Raw genomic sequence first — 24,980 nt, forward strand, 5'->3', positions numbered from 1 at the left:
GTTTTTTCGGTAAAGTCACGTTGAAGAGAAACAAAAAATATATATATAAAATAAAAAATTCTCACGACGTTTCGACCATAACTCAAACGGTCGTCTTCAGGTGTGTTGGTTCGCATAAATGTATTTTTAAACGGCGCATTTATTTATTTATAATTGATTGTTCATGCTTACAGTGGCTTTCAGACAGCATACATTATAAAAAATTTCGTCTCCCCCCTCCTCTTTTCAGAATATAGATGGACTAGTCCTGGGTAAACTGCCAAATCGTTGCGTGTGGCGCTAACGTTTTTTATAAATAAATAAATGCGCCGTTTAAAAATACATTTATGCGAACCAACACACCTGAAGACGACCGTTTGAGTTATGGTCGAAACGTCGTGAGAATTTTTTATTGTTTTATATATTTTTTGTTTCTCTTCAACGTGACTTTACCGAAAAAACTAAGAATATAAAAGACAAATAATTCACTACTTTAGCCCACCGGTGTGTTGAAGAGTGAATCCACATTTACAGTTTGAGTACGACGTTTCGCTGGTAAATACATCCAGCATCATTGGGCAATTCGCCAGAATGGTAAAGCCCTCGCTTGCTCACGGTTTTATATATAGCAGCAGGGTGACGTCATCACTTAACTCATATCAGGTGCAGTGATTAGAGGTGGGGGGGGTATTGTAATTATATAATCGATTAGTAATCAGTCATTGGTTATGATTAGTAATGAGTTGTAGATTAGTAATTCTTTAAATCAAAATGTAATGTGTATTATTTAATAATACGCTTCCAGGCCGCACTAAGCCGGTAGCTGTCAGAGCGATTAAAGTTATTCTTGTTCCTCTCAATTTCAATGGATTCTCTAATTAGTCTTTGCCAGTAATAATTAGTTTTACACACCACTGCAACATTGTCAAAATCAATTGAGTGTCCTTGTTGACAAGCATGTTCTGCCACTGCCGACAGTTGTGTTTGAGATAATTTAATATTTCTCTGATGTTCTTTTAGTCTTACGCTGATGTTACGTCCCGTCTGCCCAATGTAGCAGCTGCCACATGAACAATTAATCCGATATACACCTTCTGTTGATAGTTTAGGTAATGCGTCTTTAGTGCAAGATACTAGTTTTTGAATTTTGTGTACTGTACCAAATCTTACTGTAATGTTTTGCTTTTGCAAAACACGGGCTAATTTGTCAGTTACTCCTGAGATGTATGGAATTTTTATTGTTTTAACAATCTGGTCGCTTTCAGCAGTATTGCTTTGCGATCGTGATTTGGCATTCAGTGCTCTGTTAATTTGAGCATTATTGTAGCCATTCTGTCGTAGTGCGTCTTTAACGTGTTTAATCTCTCTCACTAGACTCTCACCATCTGACATCGGGCTAAAACAGTGTCAGATGGTGAGAGTCTAGTGAGAGAGATTAAACACGTTAAAGACGCACTACGACAGAATGGCTACAATAATGCTCAAATTAACAGAGCACTGAATGCCAAATCACGATCGCAAAGCAATACTGCTGAAAGCGACCTGATTGTTAAAACAATAAAAATTCCATACATCTCAGGAGTAACTGACAAATTAGCCCGTGTTTTGCAAAAGCAAAACATTACAGTAAGATTTGGTACAGTACACAAAATTCAAAAACTAGTATCTTGCACTAAAGACGCATTACCTAAACTATCAACAGAAGGTGTATATCGGATTAATTGTTCATGTGGCAGCTGCTACATTGGGCAGACGGGACGTAACATAGCGTAAGACTAAAAGAACATCAGAGAAATATTAAATTATCTCAAACACAACTGTCGGCAGTGGCAGAACATGCTTGTCAACAAGGACACTCAATTGATTTTGACAATGTTGCAGTGGTGTGTAAAACTAATTATTACTGGCAAAGACTAATTAGAGAATCCATTGAAATTGAGAGGAACAAGAATAACTTTAATCGCTCTGACAGCTACCGGCTTAGTGCGGCCTGGAAGCGTATTATTAAATAATACACATTACATTTTGATTTAAAGAATTACTAATCTACAACTCATTACTAATCATAACCAATGACTGATTACTAATCGATTATATAATTACAATACCCCCCCCCCCCGCCTCTAATCACTGCACCTGATATGAGTTAAGTGATGACGTCACCCTGCTGCTCTATATAAAACCGTGAGCAAGCGAGGGCTTTACCATTCTGGCGAATTGCCTGATGATGCTGGATGTATTTACCAGCGAAACGTCGTACTCAAACTGTAAATGTGGATTCACTCTTCAACACACCGGTGGGCTAAAGTAGTGAACTATTTGTCTTTTGTCAACGTCACACTTTTTTTTTGCTGATTGGCCGTGTCGGGTGGTGGAGGGTTACGACACATTCATAAATAAACGCGATCTAACCCAAAAACCTTTATTATGAACATTACTACCATCCTCACATTCACCATAACGATCCCCAACCATCACTACCATCATCATGATCACCACCAACCCCATCACGATAACCACCCTCACGATCACCACCATTACCACAATCATTACGATCACCACCCATCACTACCACCCTCACAATCACCACCACCAACCCCATCACGATCACCACAGAGCCATCACCGGCTGTCAGAAGCGGCCTTGCTGCTGCTGCCACCACGGCCAAGTTCGCCACCTGACGTGTCCATGGCGAGGCTCTCCCACTGGCGTCCTTCACCCACAAAGACAAACACCGTCACCATCAAGATTCCCTCTCGATGGCGCAGCTGTCAACCGCTCATCAGTTGCCCCTACCTTACTACGGGCCAATTCAGAACTTAATAAAGTATTAAAGCTTTCGTGACTGCATGAAATTACTCATTGGTTTCTTTGGTAAAGTCACGTATGTAGAAATACAATAAAAATATATTAAAACAATAAACAATCACGACGTTTCGATCACAACGCAAGCGATCTTCATCAGGTGGTATGTGCAATCCAAAGGTTGAACACGAAATGTAACACTCTTCTGAAATTCGTGGTCCGCCAGGAAGTGTCTAACTGTGTCGTTGGCCTGACTCGATGTGCTTCACATAATGGTTTTTCAGGTTTGTTGAATTCTCGTCTCTCATCTTTTTGCTGTATTTACCTCCGCGATTTGTTCTTGACACCTGATGAAGATCGCTTGCGTTGTGATCGAAACGTCGTGATTGTGTTTTTTTGTTTTAATATAATTTTATATTTCTACATACGTGACTTTACCGACAAAACCAATGAGTAATTCAGAACTTATTGATCACCCCTCGGTGCCCCTTATACATCTCAGCGTTCATACTACAAAGTCCCATCACGAGTGAGAAACACAAAACATCATGCTAGTCTCCCGGTGAGAGGTTGAGGAGCGATTTGCTTGACCATACTTCACCACTCTGGTCAATGTGTACTGACCATACTTCACCACTCTGGTCAATGTATACTGACCATACTTCACCACTCTGGTCAATGTGTACTGACCATACTTCACCACTCTGGTCAATATGTACTGACCATACTTCACGCTGGTCAATGTGACCTGACCATACTTCACCACTCTGGTCAATGTGGACTGACCATACTTCACCACTCTGGTCAATGTGGACTGACCATACTTCACCACGCTGGTCAATGTGTACTGACCATACTTCACCACCCTGGTCAATGTGACCTGACCATACTTCACCACCCTGGTCAATGTGGACTGACCATACTTCACCACCCTGGTCAATGTGTACTGACCATACTTCACCACGCTGGTCAATGTGACCTGACCATACTTCACCACGCTGGTCAATGTGACCTGACCATACTTCACCACGCTGGTCAATGTGTACTGACCATACTTCACCACCCTGGTCAATGTGTACTGACCATACTTCACCACTCTGGTCAATGCGTGCTAACCATTGTGCCACCGCTCCCCGCGTTGCCCGAAACGTACTCAACCTGCGCAAACATTAAAGGCCGTGTATATTACGATGATAAAATAAACATTAGGCGAGTAATTTAAGAGTTGTGTTTAATTAAAAGTTTACCTCACGCGAGCCCCCAGCGCAGCCGTTTCCACTTTTCCCGCCAAAAACAAACCGTCACCAAAACCAACACCGCAAACTCTTCACGTTCCCACTTGGACGGCTAACTTCAGCTTAATTATTAATTATCTATCACTCGTGACTCTCACTCTCTCTCTACACACACGTGTGTGTACATGTACACGATGAGGAGATTATTTACTTTGTTAACAAAACAACCTCGCCTGCCTACAGGAGGTCGTGGGTTAGATCATGTCCCTGAGAGATGTTAACTACCTCGCCTGGTGTACAGGAGGTCGTGGGTTAGATCATGTCCCTGAGAGATGTTAACTACCTCGCCTGGTGTACAGGAGGTCGTGGGTTAGATCATGTCCCTGAGAGATGTTAACTACCTCGCCTGGTGTACAGGAGGTCGTGGGTTAGACCATGTCCCTGAGAGATGTTAACTACCTCGCCTGGTCTACAGGAGGTCGTGGGTTAGATCATGTCCCTGAGAGATGTCAGTGTGTGTGAGTGTGAGATTGTCAGTGTGTGTGTGTGTTAGATTGTCAGTGTGTGTGTGTGTTAGATTGTCAGTGTGTGTGTGTGAGTGTGAGATTGTCAGTGTGTGTGTGAGGTTGTCAGCCTGTGTGAGTGTGAGATTGTCAGTGTGTGTGAGTGTGAGGTTGTCAGTGTGTGAGTGTGAGGTTGTCAGTGTGTGTGTGAGTGTGAGGTTATCAGTGTGTGTGTGTGTGAGGTTGTCAGCCTGTGTGTGTGTGAGATTGTCAGTGTGTGTGAGTGTGAGATTGTCAGTGTGTGTGTGTGAGATTTTCAGTGTGTGTGTGTGAGGTTGTCAGCCTGTGTGTGTGAGTGTGAGATTGTCAGCCTGTGTGAGTGTGAGATTGTCAATGTGTGAGTGTGAGATTGTCAATGTGTGTGTGTGTGAGTGTGAGATTGTCAGTGTGTGTGTGAGGTTGTCAGTGTGTGTGTGTGTGAGATTGTCAGTCTGTGTGAGTGTGAGATTGTCAGCCTGTGTGAGTGTGAGATTGTCAATGTGTGAGTGTGAGATTGTCAATGTGTGTGTGAGTGTGAGATTGTCAGTGTGTGTGTGAGGTTGTCAGTGTGTGTGTGTGTGTGTGAGATTGTCAGTCTGTGTGTGAGGTTGTCAGTGTGTGAGTGTGAGGTTGTCAGTGTGTGCGAGTTTGTCAGTGTGTGTGTGTGAGTGTGAGGTTGTCAGTCTGTGTGTGAGGTTGTCAGTGTGTGTGTGTGTGAGATTGTCAGTCTGTGTGTGAGGTTGTCAGTGTGTGAGTGTGAGGTTGTCAGTGTGTGTGTGTGAGGTTGTCAGTCTGTGTGTGTGTGAGATTGTCAGCTTGTGTGAGTGTGAGATTGTCAGCCTGTGTGTGTGAGATTGTCAGTGTGTGTGAGTTTGTGTGTGTGAGGTTGTCAGTGTGTGTGAGTGTGATGTTGTCAGTGTGTGAGTGTGAAATTGTCAGTGTGTGAGTGTGAGGTTGTCAGTGTGTGTGTGTGAGGTTGTCAGTGTGTGTGAGGTTGTCAGTGTGTGAGTGTGAGGTTGTCAGTGTGTGTGTGTGAGTGTGAGGTTGTCAGTGTGTGTGTGAGGTTGTCAGTGTGTGTGAGTGTGATGTTGTCAGTGTGTGTGTGTGAGGTTGTCAGTGTGTGTGAGTGTGAGGTTGTCAGTGTGTGAGTGTGAGGTTGTCAGTGTGTGTGTGAGATTGTCAGTCTGTGTGAGTGTGAGGTTGTCAGTGTGTGAGATTGTCAGCCTGTGTGAGTGTGAGGTTGTCAGTGTGTGTGAGTGTGAGGTTGTCAGTGTGTGTGAGTGTGAGATTGTCAGTGTGTGTGAGTGTGAGATTGTCAGTGTGTGTGTGAGTGTGAGGTTATCAGTGTGTGTGTGTGTGTGAGGTTGTCAGCCTGTGTGTGTGTGAGATTGTCAGTGTGTGTGAGATTGTCAGTGTGTGTGAGATTTTCAGTGTGTGTGTGTGAGGTTGTCAGCCTGTGTGTGTGAGTGTGAGTTTGTCAGCCTGTGTGAGTGTGAGATTGTCAGCCTGTGTGTGTGAGTGTGAGATTGTCAGTGTGTGTGTGTGTGTGTGTGAGATTGTCAGCCTGTGTGAGTGTGAGATTGTCAGCCTGTGTGAGTGTGAGATTGTCAATGTGTGAGTGTGAGATTGTCAATGTGTGTGTGTGAGTGTGAGATTGTCAGTGTGTGTGTGAGGTTGTTAGTGTGTGTGTGTGTGAGATTGTCAGTCTGTGTGAGTGTGAGATTGTCAGCCTGTGTGAGTGTGAGAGTGTCAATGTGTGAGTGTGAGATTGTCAATGTGTGTGTGTGAGTGTGAGATTGTCAGTCTGTGTGTGAGGTTGTCAGTGTGTGAGTGTGAGGTTGTCAGTGTGTGTGAGTTTGTCAGTGTGTGTGTGTGAGTGTGAGGTTGTCAGTCTGTGTGTGTGTGAGATTGTCAGCTTGTATGAGTGTGAGATTGTCAGCCTGTGTGTGTGAGATTGTCAGTGTGTGTGAGTTTGTGTGTGTGTGAGGTTGTCAGTGTGTGTGAGTGTGATGTTGTCAGTGTGTGAGTGTGAGATTGTCAGTGTGTGAGTGTGAGGTTGTCAGTGTGTGTGTGTGAGGTTGTCAGTGTGTGTGAGTGTGATGTTGTCAGTGTGTGTGTGTGAGGTTGTCAGTGTGTGTGTGTGAGGTTGTCAGTGTGTGTGAGTGTGAGGTTGTCAGTGTGTGAGTGTGAGGTTGTCAGTGTGTGTGTGAGATTGTCAGTCTGTGTGAGTGTGAGGTTGTCAGTGTGTGAGATTGTCAGCCTGTGTGAGTGTGAGGTTGTCAGTGTGTGTGAGTGTGAGGTTGTCAGTGTGTGTGAGTTTGTCAGTGTGTGTGTGAGTGTGAGGTTATCAGTGTGTGTGTGTGTGAGGTTGTCAGCCTGTGTGTGTGTGAGATTGTCAGTCTGTGTGAGTGTGAGGTTGTCAGTGTGTGAGATTGTCAGCCTGTGTGAGTGTGAGGTTGTCAGTGTGTGTGAGTGTGAGGTTGTCAGTGTGTGTGAGTGTGAGATTGTCAGTGTGTGTGAGTGTGAGATTGTCAGTGTGTGTGTGAGTGTGAGGTTATCAGTGTGTGTGTGTGTGTGAGGTTGTCAGCCTGTGTGTGTGTGAGATTGTCAGTCTGTGTGAGTGTGAGATTGTCAGCCTGTGTGAGTGTGAGATTGTCAATGTGTGAGTGTGAGATTGTCAATGTGTGTGTGTGAGTGTGAGATTGTCAGTGTGTGTGTGAGGTTGTCAGTGTGTGTGTGTGTGAGATTGTCAGTCTGTGTGAGTGTGAGATTGTCAGCCTGTGTGAGTGTGAGATTGTCAATGTGTGAGTGTGAGATTGTCAATGTGTGTGTGAGTGTGAGATTGTCAGTGTGTGTGTGTGTGAGATTGTCAGCCTGTGTGTGAGATTGTCAGCCTGTGTGAGTGTGAGATTGTCAATGTGTGAGTGTGAGATTGTCAATGTGTGTGTGTGTGAGTGTGAGATTGTCAGTGTGTGTGTGTGAGGTTGTCAGTGTGTGTGTGTGTGTGAGATTGTCAGTCTGTGTGAGTGTGAGATTGTCAGCCTGTGTGAGTGTGAGATTGTCAATGTGTGAGTGTGAGATTGTCAATGTGTGTGTGTGAGTGTGAGATTGTCAGTGTGTGTGTGAGGTTGTCAGTGTGTGTGTGTGTGTGTGAGATTGTCAGTCTGTGTGTGAGGTTGTCAGTGTGTGAGTGTGAGGTTGTCAGTGTGTGCGAGTTTGTCAGTGTGTGTGTGTGAGTGTGAGGTTGTCAGTCTGTGTGAGATTGTCAGCTTGTGTGAGTGTGAGATTGTCAGCCTGTGTGTGAGATTGTCAGTGTGTGTGAGTTTGTGTGTGTGTGAGGTTGTCAGTGTGTGTGAGTGTGATGTTGTCAGTGTGTGAGTGTGGGATTGTCAGTGTGTGAGTGTGAGGTTGTCAGTGTGTGTGTGTGAGGTTGTCAGTGTGTGTGAGTGTGATGTTGTCAGTGTGTGTGTGTGAGGTTGTCAGTGTGTGTGAGTGTGAGATTGTCAGTGTGCGAGTGTGAGGTTGTCAGTGTGTGTGAGTGTGAGGTTGTCAGTGTGTGAGTGTGAGGTTGTCAGTGTGAGTGTGAGATTGTCAGTGTGTGTGTGAGGTTGTCAGTGTGTGTGTGTGTGAGATTGTCAGTCTGTGTGAGTGTGAGATTGTCAGCCTGTGTGAGTGTGAGATTGTCAATGTGTGAGTGTGAGATTGTCAATGTGTGTGTGAGTGTGAGATTGTCAGCTTGTGTGAGTGTGAGATTGTCAGCCTGTGTGAGTGTGAGATTGTCAGCCTGTGTGTGTGAGTGTGAGATTGTCAGTGTGTGTGTGTGTGAGATTGTCAGCCTGTGTGTGAGATTGTCAGCCTGTGTGAGTGTGAGATTGTCAATGTGTGAGTGTGAGATTGTCAATGTGTGTGTGTGTGAGTGTGAGATTGTCAGTGTGTGTGTGTGAGGTTGTCAGTGTGTGTGTGTGTGAGATTGTCAGTCTGTGTGAGTGTGAGATTGTCAGCCTGTGTGAGTGTGAGATTGTCAATGTGTGAGTGTGAGATTGTCAATGTGTGTGTGTGAGTGTGAGATTGTCAGTGTGTGTGTGAGGTTGTCAGTGTGTGTGTGTGTGTGTGAGATTGTCAGTCTGTGTGTGAGGTTGTCAGTGTGTGAGTGTGAGGTTGTCAGTGTGTGCGAGTTTGTCAGTGTGTGTGTGTGAGTGTGAGGTTGTCAGTCTGTGTGAGATTGTCAGCTTGTGTGAGTGTGAGATTGTCAGCCTGTGTGTGAGATTGTCAGTGTGTGTGAGTTTGTGTGTGTGTGAGGTTGTCAGTGTGTGTGTGTGAGGTTGTCAGTGTGTGTGAGTGTGATGTTGTCAGTGTGTGTGTGTGAGGTTGTCAGTGTGTGTGAGTGTGAGATTGTCAGTGTGCGAGTGTGAGGTTGTCAGTGTGTGTGAGTGTGAGGTTGTCAGTGTGTGAGTGTGAGGTTGTCAGTGTGTGTGTGAGATTGTCAGTCTGTGTGAGTGTGAGGTTGTCAGTGTGTGAGATTGTCAGCCTGTGTGAGTGTGAGGTTGTCAGTGTGTGTGAGTGTGAGGTTGTCAGTGTGTGTGAGTGTGAGATTGTCAGTGTGTGTGAGTGTGAGATTGTCAGTGTGTGTGTGAGTGTGAGGTTATCAGTGTGTGTGTGTGTGAGGTTGTCAGCCTGTGTGTGTGTGAGATTGTCAGTGTGTGTGAGTGTGAGATTGTCAGTGTGTGTGTGTGTGTGAGGTTGTCAGTGTGTGTGTGTGTGAGATTGTCAGTCTGTGTGAGTGTGAGATTGTCAGCCTGTGTGAGTGTGAGATTGTCAATGTGTGAGTGTGAGATTGTCAATGTGTGTGTGTGAGTGTGAGATTGTCAGTGTGTGTGTGAGGTTGTCAGTGTGTGTGTGTGTGTGAGATTGTCAGTCTGTGTGTGAGGTTGTCAGTGTGTGAGTGTGAGGTTGTCAGTGTGTGCGAGTTTGTCAGTGTGTGTGTGTGAGTGTGAGGTTGTCAGTCTGTGTGAGATTGTCAGCTTGTGTGAGTGTGAGATTGTCAGCCTGTGTGTGTGAGATTGTCAGTGTGTGTGAGTTTGTGTGTGTGTGAGGTTGTCAGTGTGTGTGAGTGTGATGTTGTCAGTGTGTGAGTGTGAGATTGTCAGTGTGTGAGTGTGAGGTTGTCAGTGTGTGTGTGTGAGGTTGTCAGTGTGTGTGAGTGTGATGTTGTCAGTGTGTGTGTGTGAGGTTGTCAGTGTGTGTGAGTGTGAGATTGTCAGTGTGCGAGTGTGAGGTTGTCAGTGTGTGTGAGTGTGAGGTTGTCAGTGTGTGAGTGTGAGGTTGTCAGTGTGTGTGTGAGATTGTCAGTCTGTGTGAGTGTGAGGTTGTCAGTGTGTGAGATTGTCAGCCTGTGTGAGTGTGAGGTTGTCAGTGTGTGTGAGTGTGAGGTTGTCAGTGTGTGTGAGTGTGAGATTGTCAGTGTGTGTGAGTGTGAGATTGTCAGTGTGTGTGTGTGTGAGATTTTCAGTGTGTGTGTGTGAGGTTGTCAGCCTGTGTGTGTGTGAGATTGTCAGTGTGTGTGTGAGATTGTCAGTGTGTGTGTGTGTGTGAGATTTTCAGTGTGTGTGTGTGAGGTTGTCAGCCTGTGTGTGTGAGTGTGAGATTGTCAGCCTGTGTGAGTGTGAGATTGTCAGCCTGTGTGTGTGAGTGTGAGATTGTCAGTGTGTGTGTGTGTGAGATTGTCAGCCTGTGTGAGTGTGAGATTGTCAGCCTGTGTGAGTGTGAGATTGTCAATGTGTGAGTGTGAGATTGTCAATGTGTGTGTGTGAGTGTGAGATTGTCAGTGTGTGTGTGAGGTTGTCAGTGTGTGTGTGTGAGATTGTCAGTCTGTGTGAGTGTGAGATTGTCAGCCTGTGTGAGTGTGAGATTGTCAATGTGTGAGTGTGAGATTGTCAATGTGTGTGTGTGCGTGTGAGATTGTCAGTGTGTGTGTGAGGTTGTCAGTGTGTGTGTGTGTGTGAGATTGTCAGTCTGTGTGTGAGGTTGTCAGTGTGTGAGTGTGAGGTTGTCAGTGTGTGTGAGTTTGTCAGTGTGTGTGTGTGAGTGTGAGGTTGTCAGTCTGTGTGTGTGTGAGATTGTCAGCTTGTGTGAGTGTGAGATTGTCAGCCTGTGTGAGTGTGAGATTGTCAGCCTGTGTGTGTGAGTGTGAGATTGTCAGTGTGTGTGTGTGTGAGATTGTCAGCCTGTGTGTGAGATTGTCAGCCTGTGTGAGTGTGAGATTGTCAATGTGTGAGTGTGAGATTGTCAATGTGTGTGTGTGAGTGTGAGATTGTCAGTGTGTGTGTGTGAGGTTGTCAGTGTGTGTGTGTGTGAGATTGTCAGTCTGTGTGAGTGTGAGATTGTCAGCCTGTGTGAGTGTGAGATTGTCAATGTGTGAGTGTGAGATTGCCAATGTGTGTGTGTGAGTGTGAGATTGTCAGTGTGTGTGTGAGGTTGTCAGTGTGTGTGTGTGTGTGTGAGATTGTCAGTCTGTGTGTGAGGTTGTCAGTGTGTGAGTGTGAGGTTGTCAGTGTGTGCGAGTTTGTCAGTGTGTGTGTGTGAGTGTGAGGTTGTCAGTCTGTGTGAGATTGTCAGCTTGTGTGAGTGTGAGATTGTCAGCCTGTGTGTGAGATTGTCAGTGTATGTGAGTTTGTGTGTGTGTGAGGTTGTCAGTGTGTGTGAGTGTGATGTTGTCAGTGTGTGAGTGTGAGATTGTCAGTGTGTGAGTGTGAGGTTGTCAGTGTGTGTGTGTGAGGTTGTCAGTGTGTGTGAGTGTGATGTTGTCAGTGTGTGTGTGTGTGTGAGGTTGTCAGTGTGTGTGAGTGTGAGATTGTCAGTGTGCGAGTGTGAGGTTGTCAGTGTGTGTGAGTGTGAGGTTGTCAGTGTGTGAGTGTGAGGTTGTCAGTGTGTGTGTGAGATTGTCAGTCTGTGTGAGTGTGAGGTTGTCAGTGTGTGAGATTGTCAGCCTGTGTGAGTGTGAGGTTGTCAGTGTGTGTGAGTGTGAGGTTGTCAGTGTGTGTGAGTGTGAGATTGTCAGTGTGTGTGAGTGTGAGATTGTCAGTGTGTGTGTGAGTGTGAGGTTATCAGTGTGTGTGTGTGTGAGGTTGTCAGCCTGTGTGTGTGTGAGATTGTCAGTGTGTGTGAGTGTGAGATTGTCAGTGTGTGTGTGTGTGAGATTTTCAGTGTGTGAGGTTGTCAGCCTGTGTGTGTGAGTGTGAGATTGTCAGCCTGTGTGAGTGTGAGATTGTCAGCCTGTGTGTGTGAGTGTGAGATTGTCAGTGTGTGTGTGAGATTGTCAGCCTGTGTGAGTGTGAGATTGTCAGCCTGTGTGAGTGTGAGATTGTCAATGTGTGAGTGTGAGATTGTCAATGTGTGTGTGTGAGTGTGAGATTGTCAGTGTGTGTGTGAGGTTGTCAGTGTGTGTGTGTGTGAGATTGTCAGTCTGTGTGAGTGTGAGATTGTCAGCCTGTGTGAGTGTGAGATTGTCAATGTGTGAGTGTGAGATTGTCAATGTGTGTGTGTGAGTGTGAGATTGTCAGTGTGTGTGTGAGGTTGTCAGTGTGTGTGTGTGTGAGATTGTCAGTCTGTGTGAGTGTGAGATTGTCAGCCTGTGTGAGTGTGAGATTGTCAATGTGTGAGTGTGAGATTGTCAATGTGTGTGTGTGAGATTGTCAGTGTGTGTGTGAGGTTGTCAGTGTGTGTGTGTGTGTGAGATTGTCAGTCTGTGTGTGAGGTTGTCAGTGTGTGAGTGTGAGGTTGTCAGTGTGTGCGAGTTTGTCAGTGTGTGTGTGTGAGTGTGAGGTTGTCAGTCTGTGTGAGATTGTCAGCTTGTGTGAGTGTGAGATTGTCAGCCTGTGTGTGTGAGATTGTCAGTGTGTGTGAGTTTGTGTGTGTGTGAGGTTGTCAGTGTGTGTGAGTGTGATGTTGTCAGTGTGTGAGTGTGAGATTGTCAGTGTGTGAGTGTGAGGTTGTCAGTGTGTGTGAGTGTGATGTTGTCAGTGTGTGTGTGTGAGGTTGTCAGTGTGTGTGAGTGTGAGATTGTCAGTGTGCGAGTGTGAGGTTGTCAGTGTGTGTGAGTGTGAGGTTGTCAGTGTGTGAGTGTGAGGTTTTCAGTGTGTGTGTGAGATTGTCAGTCTGTGTGAGTGTGAGGTTGTCAGTGTGTGAGATTGTCAGCCTGTGTGAGTGTGAGGTTGTCAGTGTGTGTGAGTGTGAGGTTGTCAGTGTGTGTGAGTGTGAGATTGTCAGTGTGTGTGAGTGTGCGATTGTCAGTGTGTGTGTGAGTGTGAGGTTATCAGTGTGTGTGTGTGTGAGGTTGTCAGCCTGTGTGTGTGTGAGATTGTCAGTGTGTGTGAGTGTGAGATTGTCAGTGTGTGTGTGTGTGTGAGATTTTCAGTGTGTGTGTGAGGTTGTCAGCCTGTGTGTGTGAGTGTGAGATTGTCAGCCTGTGTGAGTGTGAGATTGTCAGCCTGTGTGTGTGTGAGATTGTCAGTGTGTGTGTGTGTGTGAGATTGTCAGCCTGTGTGTGTGTGAGATTGTCAGTCTGTGTGTGAGGTTGTCAGTGTGTGAGTGTGAGGTTGTCAGTGTGTGTGAGTTTGTCAGTGTGTGTGTGTGAGTGTGAGGTTGTCAGTCTGTGTGTGTGTGAGATTGTCAGCTTGTGTGAGTGTGAGATTGTCAGCCTGTGTGAGTGTGAGATTGTCAGCCTGTGTGTGTGAGTGTGAGATTGTCAGTGTGTGTGTGTGTGTGAGATTGTCAGCCTGTGTGAGTGTGAGATTGTCAGCCTGTGTGAGTGTGAGATTGTCAATGTGTGAGATTGTCAATGTGTGTGTGAGTGTGAGATTGTCAGTGTGTGTGTGAGGTTGTCAGTGTGTGTGTGAGATTGTCAGTCTGTGTGAGTGTGAGATTGTCAGCCTGTGTGAGTGTGAGATTGTCAATGTGTGAGTGTGAGATTGTCAATGTGTGTGTGTGAGTGTGAGATTGTCAGTGTGTGTGTGAGGTTGTCAGTGTGTGTGTGTGTGTGAGATTGTCAGTCTGTGTGTGAGGTTGTCAGTGTGTGAGTGTGAGGTTGTCAGTGTGTGCGAGTTTGTCAGTGTGTGTGTGTGAGTGTGAGGTTGTCAGTCTGTGTGAGATTGTCAGCTTGTGTGAGTGTGAGATTGTCAGCCTGTGTGTGTGAGATTGTCAGTGTGTGTGAGTTTGTGTGTGTGTGAGGTTGTCAGTGTGTGTGAGTGTGATGTTGTCAGTGTGTGAGTGTGAGATTGTCAGTGTGTGAGTGTGAGGTTGTCAGTGTGTGTGTGTGAGGTTGTCAGTGTGTGTGAGTGTGATGTTGTCAGTGTGTGTGTGTGAGGTTGTCAGTGTGTGTGAGTGTGAGATTGTCAGTGTGTGAGTGTGAGGTTGTCAGTGTGTGTGTGAGATTGTCAGTCTGTGTGAGTGTGAGGTTGTCAGTGTGTGAGATTGTCAGCCTGTGTGAGTGTGAGGTTGTCAGTGTGTGTGAGTGTGAGGTTGTCAGTGTGTGTGAGTGTGAGATTGTCAGTGTGTGTGAGTGTGAGATTGTCAGTGTGTGTGTGAGTGTGAGGTTATCAGTGTGTGTGTGTGTGAGGTTGTCAGCCTGTGTGTGTGTGAGATTGTCAGTGTGTGTGAGATTGTCAGTGTGTGTGTGTGTGAGATTTTCAGTGTGTGTGTGTGAGGTTGTCAGCCTGTGTGTGTGAGTGTGAGATTGTCAGCCTGTGTGAGTGTGACATTGTCAGCCTGTGTGTGTGAGTGTGAGATTGTCAGTGTGTGTGTGTGTGTGAGATTGTCAGCCTGTGTGTGTGTGAGATTGTCAGTCTGTGTGTGAGGTTGTCAGTGTGTGAGTGTGAGGTTGTCAGTGTGTGTGAGTTTGTCAGTGTGTGTGTGTGAGTGTGAGGTTGTCAGTCTGTGTGTGTGTGAGATTGTCAGCTTGTGTGAGTGTGAGATTGTCAGCCTGTGTGAGTGTGAGATTGTCAGCCTGTGTGTGTGAGTGTGAGATTGTCAGTGTGTGTGTGTGTGAGATTGTCAGCCTGTGTGAGTGTGAGATTGTCAGCCTGTGTGAGTGTGAGATTGTCAATGTGTGAGATTGTCAATGTGTGTGTGTGAGTGTGAGATTGTCAGTGTGTGTGTGAGGTTGTCAGTGTGTGTGTGTGTGTGAGATTGTCAGTCTGTGTGAGTGTGAGATTGTCAGCCTGTGTGAGTGTGAGATTGTCAATGTGTGAGTGTGAGATTGTCAATGTGTGTGAGTGTGAGATTGTCAGTGTGTGTGTGAGGTTGTCAGTGTGTGTGTGTGTGTGAGATTGTCAGTCTGTGTGTGAGGTTGTCAGTGTGTGAGTGTGAGGTTGTCAGTGTGTGCGAGTTTGTCAGTGTGTGTGTGTGAGTGTGAGGTTGTCAGTCTGTGTGAGATTGTCAGCTTGTGTGAGTGTGAGATTGTCAGCCTGTGTGTGTGAGATTGTCAGTGTGTGTGAGTTTGTGTGTGTGTGAGGTTGTCAGTGTGTGTGAGTGTGATGTTGTCAGTGTGTGAGTGTGAGATTGTCAGTGTGTGAGTGTGAGGTTGTCAGTGTGTGTGTGTGAGGTTGTCAGTGTGTGTGAGTGTGATGTTGTCAGTGTGTGTGTGTGAGGTTGTCAGTGTGTGTGAGTGTGAGATTGTCAGTGTGTGAGTGTGAGGTTGTCAGTGTGTGTGTGAGATTGTCAGTCTGTGTGTGAGGTTGTCAGTGTGTGAGATTGTCAGCCTGTGTGAGTGTGAGGTTGTCAGTGTGTGTGAGTGTGAGGTTGTCAGTGTGTGTGAGTGTGAGATTGTCAGTGTGTGTGAGTGTGAGATTGTCAGTGTGTGTGTGAGTGTGAGGTTATCAGTGTGTGTGTGTGTGAGGTTGTCAGCCTGTGTGTGTGTGAGATTGTCAGTGTGTGTGAGATTGTCAGTGTGTGTGTGTGTGAGATTTTCAGTGTGTGTGTGTGAGGTTGTCAGCCTGTGTGTGTGAGTGTGAGATTGTCAGCCTGTGTGAGTGTGAGATTGTCAGCCTGTGTGTGTGAGTGTGAGATTGTCAGTGTGTGTGTGTGTGTGAGATTGTCAGCCTGTGTGTGTGTGAGATTGTCAGTCTGTGTGTGAGGTTGTCAGTGTGTGAGTGTGAGGTTGTCAGTGTGTGTGAGTTTGTCAGTGTGTGTGTGTGAGTGTGAGGTTGTCAGTCTGTGTGTGTGTGAGATTGTCAGCTTGTGTGAGTGTGAGATTGTCAGCCTGTGTGAGTGTGAGATTGTCAGCCTGTGTGTGTGAGTGTGAGATTGTCAGTGTGTGTGTGTGTGAGATTGTCAGCCTGTGTGAGTGTGAGATTGTCAGCCTGTGTGAGTGTGAGATTGTCAATGTGTGAGATTGTCAATGTGTGTGTGTGAGTGTGAGATTGTCAGTGTGTGTGTGAGGTTGTCAGTGTGTGTGTGTGTGTGAGATTGTCAGTCTGTGTGAGTGTGAGATTGTCAGCCTGTGTGAGTGTGAGATTGTCAATGTGTGAGTGTGAGATTGTCAATGTGTGTGAGTGTGAGATTGTCAGTGTGTGTGTGAGGTTGTCAGTGTGTGTGTGTGTGTGAGATTGTCAGTCTGTGTGTGAGGTTGTCAGTGTGTGAGTGTGAGGTTGTCAGTGTGTGCGAGTTTGTCAGTGTGTGTGTGTGAGTGTGAGGTTGTCAGTCTGTGTGAGATTGTCAGCTTGTGTGAGTGTGAGATTGTCAGCCTGTGTGTGTGAGATTGTCAGTGTGTGTGAGTTTGTGTGTGTGTGAGGTTGTCAGTGTGTGTGAGTGTGATGTTGTCAGTGTGTGAGTGTGAGATTGTCAGTGTGTGAGTGTGAGGTTGTCAGTGTGTGTGTGTGAGGTTGTCAGTGTGTGTGAGTGTGATGTTGTCAGTGTGTGTGTGTGAGGTTGTCAGTGTGTGTGAGTGTGAGATTGTCAGTGTGCGAGTGTGAGGTTGTCAGTGTGTGTGAGTGTGAGGTTGTCAGTGTGTGAGTGTGAGGTTGTCAGTGTGTGTGTGAGATTGTCAGTCTGTGTGTGAGGTTGTCAGTGTGTGAGATTGTCAGCCTGTGTGAGTGTGAGGTTGTCAGTGTGTGTGAGTGTGAGGTTGTCAGTGTGTGTGAGTGTGAGATTGTCAGTGTGTGTGAGTGTGAGATTGTCAGTGTGTGTGTGAGTGTGAGGTTATCAGTGTGTGTGTGTGTGAGGTTGTCAGCCTGTGTGTGTGTGAGATTGTCAGTGTGTGTGAGATTGTCAGTGTGTGTGTGTGTGAGATTTTCAGTGTGTGTGTGTGAGGTTGTCAGCCTGTGTGTGTGAGTGTGAGATTGTCAGCCTGTGTGAGTGTGAGATTGTCAGCCTGTGTGTGTGAGTGTGAGATTGTCAGTGTGTGTGTGTGTGTGAGATTGTCAGCCTGTGTGTGTGTGAGATTGTCAGTCTGTGTGTGAGGTTGTCAGTGTGTGAGTGTGAGGTTGTCAGTGTGTGTGAGTTTGTCAGTGTGTGTGTGTGAGTGTGAGGTTGTCAGTCTGTGTGTGTGTGAGATTGTCAGCTTGTGTGAGTGTGAGATTGTCAGCCTGTGTGAGTGTGAGATTGTCAGCCTGTGTGTGTGAGTGTGAGATTGTCAGTGTGTGTGTGTGTGAGATTGTCAGCCTGTGTGAGTGTGAGATTGTCAGCCTGTGTGAGTGTGAGATTGTCAATGTGTGAGATTGTCAATGTGTGTGTGTGAGTGTGAGATTGTCAGTGTGTGTGTGAGGTTGTCAGTGTGTGTGTGTGTGTGAGATTGTCAGTCTGTGTGAGTGTGAGATTGTCAGCCTGTGTGAGTGTGAGATTGTCAATGTGTGAGTGTGAGATTGTCAATGTGTGTGAGTGTGAGATTGTCAGTGTGTGTGTGAGGTTGTCAGTGTGTGTGTGTGTGTGAGATTGTCAGTCTGTGTGTGAGGTTGTCAGTGTGTGAGTGTGAGGTTGTCAGTGTGTGCGAGTTTGTCAGTGTGTGTGTGTGAGTGTGAGGTTGTCAGTCTGTGTGAGATTGTCAGCTTGTGTGAGTGTGAGATTGTCAGCCTGTGTGTGTGAGATTGTCAGTGTGTGTGAGTTTGTGTGTGTGTGAGGTTGTCAGTGTGTGTGAGTGTGATGTTGTCAGTGTGTGAGTGTGAGATTGTCAGTGTGTGAGTGTGAGGTTGTCAGTGTGTGTGTGTGAGGTTGTCAGTGTGTGTGAGTGTGATGTTGTCAGTGTGTGTGTGTGAGGTTGTCAGTGTGTGTGAGTGTGAGATTGTCAGTGTGCGAGTGTGAGGTTGTCAGTGTGTGTGAGTGTGAGGTTGTCAGTGTGTGAGTGTGAGGTTGTCAGTGTGTGTGTGAGATTGTCAGTCTGTGTGAGTGTGAGGTTGTCAGTGTGTGAGATTGTCAGCCTGTGTGAGTGTGAGGTTGTCAGTGTGTGTGAGTGTGAGGTTGTCAGTGTGTGAGTGTGAGATTGTCAGTGTGTGTGAGTGTGAGATTGTCAGTGTGTGTGTGAGTGTGAGGTTATCAGTGTGTGTGTGTGTGTGAGGTTGTCAGCCTGTGTGTGTGTGAGATTGTCAGTGTGTGTGAGTGTGAGATTGTCAGTGTGTGTGTGTGTGAGATTTTCAGTGTGTGTGTGTGAGGTTGTCAGCCTGTGTGTGTGAGTGTGAGATTGTCAGCCTGTGTGAGTGTGAGATTGTCAGCCTGTGTGTGTGAGTGTGAGATTGTCAGTGTGTGTGTGTGTGTGTGAGATTGTCAGCCTGTGTGAGTGTGAGATTGTCAGCCTGTGAGTGTGAGATTGTCAATGTGTGAGTGTGAGATTGTCAATGTGTGTGTGTGAGTGTGAGATTGTCAGTGTGTGTGTGAGGTTGTCAGTGTGTGTGTGTGTGTGAGATTGTCAGTCTGTGTGAGTGTGAGATTGTCAGCCTGTGTGAGTGTGAGATTGTCAATGTGTGAGTGTGAGATTGTCAATGTGTGTGTGTGAGTGTGAGATTGTCAGTGTGTGTGTGAGGTTGTCAGTGTGTGTGTGTGTGTGAGATTGTCAGTCTGTGTGTGAGGTTGTCAGTGTGTGAGTGTGAGGTTGTCAGTGTGTGTGAGTTTGTCAGTGTGTGTGTGTGAGTGTGAGGTTGTCAGTCTGTGTGTGTGTGAGATTGTCAGCTTGTGTGAGTGTGAGATTGTCAGCCTGTGTGTGTGAGATTGTCAGTGTGTGTGAGTTTGTGTGTGTGTGAGGTTGTCAGTGTGTGTGAGTGTGATGTTGTCAGTGTGTGAGTGTGAGATTGTCAGTGTGTGAGTGTGAGGTTGTCAGTGTGTGTGTGTGAGGTTGTCAGTGTGTGTGAGTGTGATGTTGTCAGTGTGTGTGTGTGAGGTTGTCAGTGTGTGTGAGTGTGAGATTGTCAGTGTGCGAGTGTGAGGTTGTCAGTGTGTGTGAGTGTGAGGTTGTCAGTGTGTGAGTGTGAGGTTGTCAGTGTGTGTGTGAGATTGTCAGTCTGTGTGAGTGTGAGGTTGTCAGTGTGTGAGATTGTCAGCCTGTGTGAGTGTGAGGTTGTCAGTGTGTGTGAGTGTGAGGTTGTCACAGTGTGTGTGAGTGTGAGGTTGTCACTGACCCTGGTGAATCTTCGTCGTTGTCAAGGCCGCAGGCTTCACCTCCCTCACGACTCTCAAAATGGCGGCGAGCGAGGAGGGGGAGGAGCCAGAAAACTTCACGTCACGTGGGAGGGGAGAAACTGAAACTTGATTGGCTCCAAGGCGGAGAGATTTTATTTTTTTTACGGGAAAACTTTATTGTTTTTAACCGTACGATGAATTTACAAAACTCACCATCAACAATAAATACTCGCGTTGGCATTGGTGCGGTCTGAATAAAAAAAATATTGGTTATGTAAATATTTATAAAACGCGGTAATATCAGAAATCTCATCTGAGTTATGAAAAAAAATGACCCCAATGATATTCCGTATTTAAGAATCTTTCCCGACTCGATCCATCAGAATCGATCTGCGGATTAATCCTCAAATCGATTCTCTCCATTCTTTCAATGCATTAACAAACGATTCTTAGATTCGATCGTCGATTCCAGCACACCTTTAGCTGAACAGTGTCTGAATCTGATCTCCCGTTGATGCCCCCACACCTGAAGATGACTGCTTTGTGTTGAGACTGGAACGTCGAGGTCTATTTATTTATTATTTTTAATTTGTTAATTTTGAAACCCCCCGTTGACTTTACCGAAAGACTCAAAGAAAATGAATTCCTGCAGTCACGACAGCTTTTAAGTCAAGATTCAAACAAACCTCTATCAAGGTTATATTTGGTTGTCAGATGGCTTCTCACATTTAGTTGGCACGCGTCAAACGAGAAATGGACCAGAATGCAGCAGGGACGTGGCCAGACTCCGCCGAGAGACTTGCAAGACATCGTTTCTGGTCAGCACCACGGTGGATAGGAGATGTTGACGACCTCGCCCGGTCTACAAGGAGGTCGTGGGTTCGATCCACGACCATGACACTGCCTGCTGTTGCTACTGCTGCTGCTGTATATTTGGAGTTTGCGTGTTCCTCTCTCTCTCACCGTGGTTGTGTAGATATTTTTTTTTTCCCAGGTACTCGGGATTCTTCCAACTCCAGATTTAAATCCAGCGTTGGCAGCGTTTTCCCGCCGCTCTACGCGTCCGCACCACGTGACGATGATGGCGACAAGCCACGGAGTTGAGCTGTCACCTGCGGTCAGAGGCGGGTCGCTTCTGAAACAAGAGACCCACAGCGTCCCAGTGGGGCCCTTAGTAAAGTGAAACAAATGTTTAAATTTTGATCTAAAGCTTTCGTGACTGCAGGGATTCATATTCTTGGTTCTGTCGGTAAAGTCGTCACGTAGAAGGGAAACAATAAAATAATAAAAATATAAAAATACATACTCTTTGGTTCTATTGGGTAAAGTCACGTAGGTGAAAATAAAATAATAAAAAATCACGACGTTTCGGCCACAACACAAGCGGCCTTCATCAGGTGAAGGGACAAGACTGTCTGGAGGACAGCGCTGGAGTGGGAGAAGCCACGCTTAGATCACGACCTTTAAGCTGTGTGAGAAGAAAAACACAAAGCGCCTTGACAAAGGAATTAGCATATAATTTAGCATTGAAATGGCTCATTGAAATAGCTAAGTTAAAGTATACACATCCGCAGAGGTACCCCTTGACAAAGGAATTAGCATAGAATTTAGCATTGAAATGGCTCATTGAAATAGCTAAGTTAAAGTATACACATCCACAGAGGCACCCCTTGACAAAGGAATTAGCATATAATTTAGCATTGAAATGGCTCATTGAAATAGCTAAGTTAAAGTATACACATCCGCAGAGGTACCCCTTGACAAAGGAATTAGCATAGAATTTAGCATTGAAATGGCTCATTGAAATAGCTAAGTTAAAGTATACACATCCACAGAGGCACCCCTTGACAAAGGAATTAGCATATAATTTAGCATTGAAATGGCTCATTGAAATAGCTAAGTTAAAGTATACACATCCGCAGAGGTACCCTTTGACAAAGGAATTAGCATAGAATACAATTTTATAAAACAATAAAATTGTATTGTTTTATAAAACTACAATTGTATTGTTTTATATTTTATTATTTTACTAGCGGTAAGTACCCGGCGTTGCCCGGGCGAAAAAGATAGACTCACACATCAACTTACATACACACATCGACCCACACACGTAGAAACACATCGACTTACACGCGCACACACATACACATATAGACTCACACAGACAGACATCGACTTACACACACACACATATGAACTTACACACACATAGACATCCACTTTAGATACACACACATGGAGTTACACACATACAGCGACTCACACACACATCGATTCACACACAGACAAAGGTGAACTCACACACACATTGACGTAAAAACACGTCATTACACACACACACATATCGAGTAAGACACACACACACACGGACGTATATATACACACACATGGACCCACGCACACACATTGACTTACACACACACACATAGACTCGCACACACATAAATAGACTGACACACACATTGCCCCACACACATATGGACTCTACTTTAGATACACACACATGGAGTTACACACACATATCAACTCACACACATGTATGGACTTACACACACACACATGTATGGACTTACACACACACATGTGGACTAACATAGAGACATGGACTGACACACATACACATGGACGTACACACACACATCGACTGACACACATAGACACACAAACGCACATTGACTTACACACTGACATGGAGCCATGCACACACATTGACTAACACACACACAAACACATCGACTAACACACACACAGCGACTGACACGCACACATGGACTGACACGCACCCTTGGACTGACACACACACAAACACATCGACCTACACATACCCACAGCGACTGATACACACACATGGACTGACACGCAACCTTGGACTGACACACACACACAAACACATCGACCTACACACACACACAGCGACTGATGCACACACATGGACTGACACGCACCCTTGGACTGACACACACACACACATCGACCTACACACACACACATCGACTGATACACACACATGGACTGACACGCACCCTTGGACTGACACACACACACACACATCGACCTACACACACATCGGGGGTTGTCCGTTAGAAAAAGACAGACACACGCATGGTCCTACACGCACACACGTATGGACTCAAACACACACATCAAATCACAAACAAAGATCCCCCATATAGCCTTAACAGACTGTAGGGGCAAGTGCTGTTAGCGAGCACCTATGAAGGCCGGAACGGTACACCAGGGGGTGAGTGGCCAGCACCACGCCCGACCGCCTTTGTCTCCCCAGTGCCGATGTTTACACACCGCACCAGTTACTCATTTAGAGGCTGAGTCGACCTAGGGGAGGCCCGGGACCGGTTCAGATAATCGTCACTGGTGTTGGCTGTGAGCGGGAATCGAACCCAGGTCGCCAGGTTCATAGCGCAGTGCGCTAACCGCTACACTATCGCTCCCCACATCAAATCACACACACACATCGACGTGCACAGCAATCCCCGATGATGGCACAGCTATGAGCATCGCAGTACTACGTATCAGCAAATAGTGTGACGTGAGCAATCGAAATAGTAGAAATGCATAGAAGAAATCAGCTGAAATAAGTGTACATGAATGAGCATCAGTATGCACAGGTAAGTTGAGAAGCAGGCTACAGTCTAGATTATAGAGTGGCAGTACGTCGACTCAATGACATAAGCATAGCTACAGTCGACATAAAAAGCTGGCAATATGGGCAGCAGCTGAAAAAGCAGGATACAGTCGACATGAAAGGCTGGCAGTACACTGAGTGAGGTAAAGAAGCAGGCAACAGATTATAGACTGGCATACACTCATAATGGGCAAAAGCTAAATTAGCAGTGTGTATAATAGCGGCGGTGCACTGGCGTGAATTAAACAGCAGGCAACAAGCCACATCACAGACTGGCAGTGCACGGTCTCAGCGTCATAAAAACACAGCTCAAAAAGGAAACATGTAGCAACCTAAGAATTAAAAAAGTATTTTTCTGCACACAAAGAAAGTGATTGTAATATCTGCCACCTTCTTTGTTTCATAATAGTAAACAATGAACCCGAGTTATTATCTGCACACAAACATTATTATTATTGTAATATCAGACAACTTATTTGTTTGGGAATAGTAAACAATGAACCCGAGTTATTATCTGCGCACGAACATTATCATTGTAATATTTGGCAACTTATTTGTTTGATAATAGTGTAGGGAGGGGCGTGTATGGGCTATGTGTAGCGACGGTCTGTGTACAACTTACCTGTAAGGGCTGACATAGTCCAGTAGGGGCAGTCGCAATATCCCTTGCCCCGTAGCAGGAGGGGGCTGTTGGGTGTCCTGGGATCCGCCGGGGTCCCTCCTGGGGGGGGAGGCGGCTGCCGGGTGTTCTGTTAAACACGTGAAATAAAATGTCCGGTGTGAGCTCCACTGAACGCACAACACTTGGCGCGGTCCACCGCCCCCTTCCCCCCCCCAAGCAATTGGCGTGAGTTGGTACGGTCAATGTCGCGCAGTAAATAAATTCATATAGCGAAATCCCACGAAATCGCTAATGTGACTAATTTAAAGGTGACGGACATGAAAAAGGAAGAGCCTATTCCCACCGTGGGGCTTAGGGCGTGCTGGCTGGCACATTTTTTTCGATGTCAACCCCACGGTTCGAGAGGCAAATCCCTCGCAAGCGCACGCGCGCGGAGACGTTTATAGATAAGATATTTACATACAAAAATTATGCCTTTTATTTCATAATACGAACGCCCGCTGGCAGAAGGTCAAGGGACAGACCCAGGTGCCACGGGTCGACTGACTGAGATGACTGGCTGATGCACCACCTGTGCCCCCTCCTGTGCCAACCTGCTGTGCTTTAGCCACCCGGCGTTCCGCTCGTTGTTGTGAGCGTCGCTCCTCCGCCCTCCGTTGTTGTTGGAGGGTGACTGCCTCCAACTGCCCAGTAGCAGCGTCCTTCACGAGCCTCCTCCACAGAGGCCGATCTTGACACCGCTGGTACCAGTCATCGGCAAGTCCACTCAGCTCCACGTCCTCCTGTACCACATCACTCCATCTCTTCTCTAGCCCGTGCCGCGCACAGACAAAGATACCCCGTATAGCCTTAACAGACTGTAGGGGCAAGTGCTGTTAGCGAGCGCCTTTAAAGGCCAGCACGGCACACGAGGGGGTGGGTGGCCAGCACCATGCCCGGCCGCCTTTGTCTCCCTAGCGGCGATGTTTACACATCGCTCCAGGTACTCATTTGAGGCTGAGTCGACCTACACACACACAGACACATATCCTTGTGCGTGGTCTCACCTGGTCGTCGTCCTCACGGTCAGTGAGCAGCGTGAGGAGTGAGCGCAGCGTCCCAGCCGCCCTCACCACCCCCACCGCCCACTTCTCGGGTTGCTCGCAACCACCACCAACACCACCAGCACCACCACCAACACCACGGCCACCACCCCCACCAACGCCACCACCACCACCACCGCCACCACCGCAACCACCACCACCAACACCACCACCACCAACACCACCCCCACCAACACCACCACCAACACCACGGCCACCACCCCCACCAACGCCACCACCACCACCACCGCCACCACCGCAACCACGACCACCAACACCACCACCACCACCACCACACCCACCACCACCAACACCACCACCACCACCAACACCACCACCACCACCACCAACACCACCGCCACCACCACCACCACCACCGCCACCACCACCAACACCACCCCCACCACCACCAACACTACGGCCACCACCCCCACCAACGCCACCACCACCAACACCACCACTACCCCCACCACC

At 46.7% G+C, this 24,980-nt stretch overlaps 1 long non-coding RNA gene across 2 annotated transcripts; it reads right to left on the minus strand.

The window, feature by feature from the left end:
- Positions 1–19,296: 19,296 nt before the first annotated feature.
- Positions 19,297–24,645, minus strand: LOC142912571 (uncharacterized). 2 transcript variants are annotated; one of them, XR_012934144.1, is made up of 4 exons: positions 24,471–24,645; positions 24,018–24,164; positions 23,425–23,551; positions 19,297–20,294 (listed from the first exon to the last, which is right to left on the minus strand). It is a non-coding gene; the product is annotated as an uncharacterized LOC142912571 (long non-coding RNA). The 2 variants fall into 2 exon arrangements; XR_012934143.1 differs by having other exon boundaries at positions 24,018–24,640.
- Between the last annotated feature and the right edge of the window lie 335 nt (positions 24,646–24,980).

This window comes from Petromyzon marinus, unplaced genomic scaffold, assembly GCF_048934315.1.
Source record: "Petromyzon marinus isolate PM22_M1 ecotype Great Lakes invasive population unplaced genomic scaffold, UKy_Petmar_22M1.pri1.0 PM_G_Scaffold_21, whole genome shotgun sequence".
Taxonomy (NCBI): Eukaryota; Metazoa; Chordata; class Hyperoartia; order Petromyzontiformes; family Petromyzontidae; genus Petromyzon; species Petromyzon marinus.